Source organism: Coffea arabica, chromosome 9e (genome assembly GCF_036785885.1).
Source record: "Coffea arabica cultivar ET-39 chromosome 9e, Coffea Arabica ET-39 HiFi, whole genome shotgun sequence".
In the NCBI taxonomy this organism is placed as follows: domain Eukaryota; kingdom Viridiplantae; phylum Streptophyta; class Magnoliopsida; order Gentianales; family Rubiaceae; genus Coffea; species Coffea arabica.
This window is the reverse complement of record NC_092327.1, coordinates 29,363,826-29,369,268: the sequence shown is the minus strand read 5'-3', so window position 1 is coordinate 29,369,268 and position 5,443 is coordinate 29,363,826. Positions and strand designations below refer to the sequence as shown.

Sequence of the window (5,443 nt, the reverse complement as noted above, 5' to 3'; positions counted from 1 at the left end):
TTAATTGGGTAATCTACTGTCAATTGGGGCATTTAAATCTGTAATTGTTTAATTGTCTTGAATTAGTGACAACTGGTATGATTAGATTTGTGTCAGGGGGATACGCGGGCTAATCTGAAATAATCCTGGTAGTGCGTTATTTGGTTAGAATAGAACTCCTCTAATACGTAAGGCAATTGGGGAATTGAATCTTACGGACGTACCTAGGATTATTTCTCAATTAGAGTAGTGGTTAACGGGCGTACCTTAATCACCGACATAGTAAGGAGGGATTGACTGTCATCGCTTGTTTGGCAGTTATAACTTATTTATTAATAGATAATTGGAATTGCTTGTGCATCGATGATCAATTAGGTGAACCATTGCTGAAGTTATTTCTTGGCTAGACCTTTAATTATTATTACTTTGCTTTCAGTGAATTGTCATTGAATTTTTAGTTGGCTATTTTATTCTTAGTTGAATTGTTTTAATTGTTATCGTTTATACAAAACCATCCCCTTGTGTTACTTTGGATTTCTTAAGAGAACAAATATCCCCAATCCCTGAGAATACGACCCTACTTGCTCTGTCTATAAATTCATAATTATTTGTGAAAAAGCCATCCCACTCGAGTATATCGGATCACGCAAACTCTTCGGGAACAGGGTGAATCAAATAACCCATTGCACACCTAGAGTCCCGCTCCAGTACTTGAAATTGGGTTTTGGCTACTTTAACTGGCAATTAGGTTTATTTTATTATTGTACAGACTTCGACAACCTGTCAATTTTTGGCGCCGTTGCCGGGGACTGGTGTCAGTTATTTGTTTCTTTTTAAATTCATTTTTGTTCTAATTTTCTGGTGCTTTTCGAGTGTATACCCTGTTCTTCTCGTACAGGTGAATTAATTTTCGACCCCGAGGTAGAGAAGACTGCGCGTAGAACAAGGAAAGAAATCAAACAAATCAGAGAAGAGCACTCAAGTGTTGCATCTCAGAGACCTGAGCCAGAAGTTGACCCAACAGATTCGTCTGGTGACACTTTGAGTGATTCGGATCAAGAGGAAGTCACTATAGCTAATGCACGAACATTAAGAGAGTTGACTGCTCCTGATTTAAATCAGCAGCCTTTGTGCATTACTTTCCCGAGTTTGAGTGATAACACTCCCTTTGAACTAAAATCTGGTCTAATTCATCTTCTGTCATCTTTTAATGGTTTACCAATTGAGGAGCCTTACAAGCACCTGCAAGAGTTTGATATCGTGTGCAACAGTATGAAGCCCCCGGGCATTACAGAAGAGCAAATAAAAATGAGGGCATTCCCCTTTTCCTTGAAAGACTCTGCAAAGGACTGGCTGTATTACCTACCACCAGGTGGTATCACCACGTGGGACCAGTTGAAGAAAAAGTTCTTAGACAAGTATTTTTCCCCGTCTCGAGCTGCAAGTCTAAGAAAGGAGATCTGTGGTATCAAGCAGCACCCAGGGGAGTCGCTTTACGACTACTGTGAGCGGTTTAAGAAGTTGTGCATCAAGTGCCCCCAGCACCAAATAAGTGAGCAGTTGCTCATACAATATTTTTACGAGGGGCTACTCTTCAGAGACAGGAGTATCATTGATACTGCGAATGGAGGGGCACTGGTGAACAAGACCCCTCGAGCAGCGCGGGAGCTAATTGAAGGAATGGCGGGGAATTCGTAGCAATTTGGTACGAGGGAGGATGTCCCGATACGCAAGGTGAATGAGATAGAGACATCCTCTATCCAGCAGCAACTGACTAAGTTGACTTCTTTTGTTAGTCAACTGGCTGTAGGAAATGCATCTCAGGTCAAGGTGTGCGGAATTTACACTGGCATGGGTCATTCTACAGAGATGTGCCCAATGATTCAAGAGGAAAGTGCATAGCAAATGAACATGGCTGGTCACACGCCCGCGCCAAGAAAATCCTATGACCCATATTCAAGTACCTACAACTCTGGTTGGAGGGACCACCCCAACCTCAGCTATGGAGGGAACAGGCAGTCTAACTTCGTGCCAAATAGACAACGAGAGTACCAGCAGCAGTACCAACCCCAACCACCTCCGCTACCGAGCTCTAGTCCATCTTTGGAGGAGATGATGAAACAACTGATGGCTACCACCGAGCAGCATCAACAAAAAACGGACTCCGAATTGCAGAACATAAGAAATCAGATGAATTAGATGGCAGTAGCAATCAATCACCTGGAATCCCAAGTTTATGAAAAATTGCCGTCTCAACCTAAATTGAACCTGAAGAACGTAAGTGTGATGACTTTAAGGAGCGGGAAGGAAATTCAGGGACTTGACCTCACTATTTCAAAGGACAAGGATGAGGAAAACATCGAAAATGAACTTGAGAAGGAAGGCAGTAATGGCACAGATCCAAAGGTACTTCCAGACCCAGCCATTACAATAAAAACTAACCCACCTCCCTTTCCTAGCAGGTTAGAGAAACCGAGGAAGCGGGATAAGGAGAAGGAGATCCTGGAGGTATTCCGCAAGGTGGAGATCAATATTCCCCTATTAGACGCCATCAAACAAGTGCCGAAGTATGCAAAGTTTTTGAGGGACCTGTGCGTCAATCAAAGGAGGTTGAGGGGAGATGAAAGAGTCATCATGGGGGAGAATGTGTCTGCAGTTTTGCAGAGGAAACTCCCACCGAAGTGCAGGGATCCAGGTGAGTTTACTGTCCCATGTAAGATAGGTAATACTTTGATTAGGAATACCCTGTTGGACTTGGGAGTATCGATCAACGTAATGCCTAAATCTATGTATGCTTCTCTGAACCTCGGTCCATTAAAAAAAATCGAGATAATAATTCAATTGGCTGACCGAACAAATGCATACCCTGATGGGTTGATCGAGGATGTGCTGGTTAAAGTTAATGAATTGGTATTTTTAACTGACTTTTATATACTTGACATGGATGATGATCATTCCCCTGACCCCTCACCTTTGCTACTAGGTAGACCCTTTTTTAGCACAGCACAGATAAAAATTGACGTTAATAAGGGTACATTGTCCATGAAATTTGATGGAGAACTAGTCCATTTTAATATTTTTGATACAATGGAACATCCTGTTAACTCTCACTCTGTGTTTGTTATTCATGCTATTAATCTCTCTGTACAAGAATTTTTTGAGTTTGCTTGTAGGGGCAAATTCAAATTTACTGAGAACAAGTATAAGGGGATGAAAGCAATGTATGAGGTGAAAAGGAGTAGGAAATTAAGAAAGAAAGCTACACTCAAAGGCTATTTGGATCCTGGAGGAGGGCCACCAATTACAAGGAAAATTACGTTACACCAAGATTGAAGAGTGGTGTTTAATGTCTAACCAAAGACATTAATGAAAGGCGCTCATTGGGAGGCAATCCAATTTGTTTTAGTCGTTTATTTAGTTTTGCTTGATAGTTTGAATATGTTTTTCTTGAGTTTGACTGATTTCGGGATTCAATTTTCGTTTTTGATGATTTGTAGGTGTCCCTCTGACATGACGCGCCCGCATCAAGTCATATGGACAGCCCATAGTCAGAAGGGTTCTTTCCTTTATGACGCGCCTGCGTCAAGTCGTATGGAGAACTCACGGTCAGAAGGATTCCTGCTCTCTTGACGTGCCCACGTCACGTTCGTGGGAAAGACAAGTATTCAAAACAGGAGGACAGTTTTCAATTCCCCGTTACTCTCTCATTTTGAATTTCAAAAATAAGTTTTGTTCATATTAATAATATTCAAAAAAAATTATAACAAAATTTTTTTTTAATTAATTAATTAAATAAAAAAATTCAAAATTTTCGGACGATAAAATCCCATCGGACGATAAAATCCCATCGGACGACGTTCGGACACAGAAGCTCGGACGATAAAATCCCATCGGACGTCCGAACAACAACTTGACTGATTTTCGGACGATGGGATCGGACGATGACTAAGCTGTAGGACGCCCGACATCCCCAACGGCTAGCTGACTCTTTATCTGTCTTCTATCCGTTGGAAGCATTAATGAAGCCCATTTTAGGTCCCCTTCAAATACAAACGATTTTGAACAAGACAAGGACTTTTGCACACTTTGTTTACAAGATCTCAAGAGATATCTTAGCTTGAAAATAGTCTCCAAAGCTAGATTTGTTCTCCAAGTGGTGTGAATTTCTTGTGAGCATTTCTTTTGTGATTGAAAGTTTCTTTAGTGTAGCTTTGTTGAGGGTTATCTGAGTGATTGTAAAACTTCTTAGCTTGACTAAGTGAGGCTTAGGGCAAGGAGGAAGTGCTCCCTCCATTGTACATCTAGTTGATCATCTTTCATCAAAGAGAAGTTGCTCAACCTAGTGATTGGTCTTCAAGTTTGAGGAAAGCTTGGTAGACAATCGGTTTGATATTCTATCTTATTCTTTTTTGTTTAATAAAATTCTCATTGCTTATCTATACTTGTTTTTCGAATCAATATTGCTCTCTTCTTCTAATCTACTTGATTGATCATTACTAGAAAAGAAGGTAAATTTTTATTAAGCAAAAAATTGCATAAATTTGATTAAGATTTTAATCAACCTAATTCACCCCCCTCTTAGGTTGTCTTTGGGCCTTACAATTGGTATCAGAGCTTGGTCTCCTAGAGATTAAGCTCAAACGGCTTGGAGTAAAGATGACAGCCAGTCATGCTATGTTTGTTGAGGAGCAATCTGTTACTAGGCCTCCCATGTTCAGTGGCTCCAATTATGTTAGTTGGAAAGAAAGGATGATTATCTTTTTGCAATCTATTGATATTGAGCTATGGTTTATTGTGAGTGAAGGACTGCATGAAGCTAACTTTCTTGATGCAGATACAGGGTTGCTTCGGCCAAAAACGAGAGCTGAAATGAATGCTCAAGATAGCACTAACCTCACATTGAATGTCAATGCCATGAATGTTCTTTATAGTGCCTTAGATTCAAATGAATCAATTAGAGTAAAAGGCTGTAAATCGGCCAAAGAAATGTGGGATAAGCTAAGAGAAATCCATGAGGGTGGTGACAACGTGAGAGAACAGAAAAAGGCTATCTTGGTCACAAAATATGAATCATTTAAAATTGAACCTCTTGAGGATATTGACAAAATGTATTGCAGGTTCAATGACTTGATCAAAGATCTCGAGGTATTGGGTAAAGAGTACACCTTGGGAGAGAAGAACAGGAAAATTCTCAATGCATTGGGCAAAGAATGGGAAAATAAAGTGACTGCAATAGAGGAGACTAAGGATTTAAATTCTGTGCCTATTGAATCTCTCATTAACTCACTAACCTCTTATGAGTTGAAACTGAAATCTAAAGTGCAGGAGGAAGAGGATGCTAGAGCAAAGAGAAATATTGCTCTAAAGACTACTCAAAGTGAAGATGATCCAACTCACTTGGATGATGAAGACTCGGATGGTGATGATAATGATCTTGCTCTCATCACAAGAGGCTTCAAGAGAA

The 5,443-nt window shown here is 40.3% G+C and overlaps 1 non-coding gene across 1 annotated transcript; it reads right to left on the bottom strand.

Annotated features, from left to right (window-relative positions):
* Positions 1 to 1,422: 1,422 nt before the first annotated feature.
* On the bottom strand, positions 1,423 to 1,529 carry LOC113710830 (small nucleolar RNA R71). Its single transcript, XR_003453008.1, has one exon. It is a non-coding gene; the product is annotated as a small nucleolar RNA R71 (small nucleolar RNA).
* Positions 1,530 to 5,443: the final 3,914 nt, after the last annotated feature.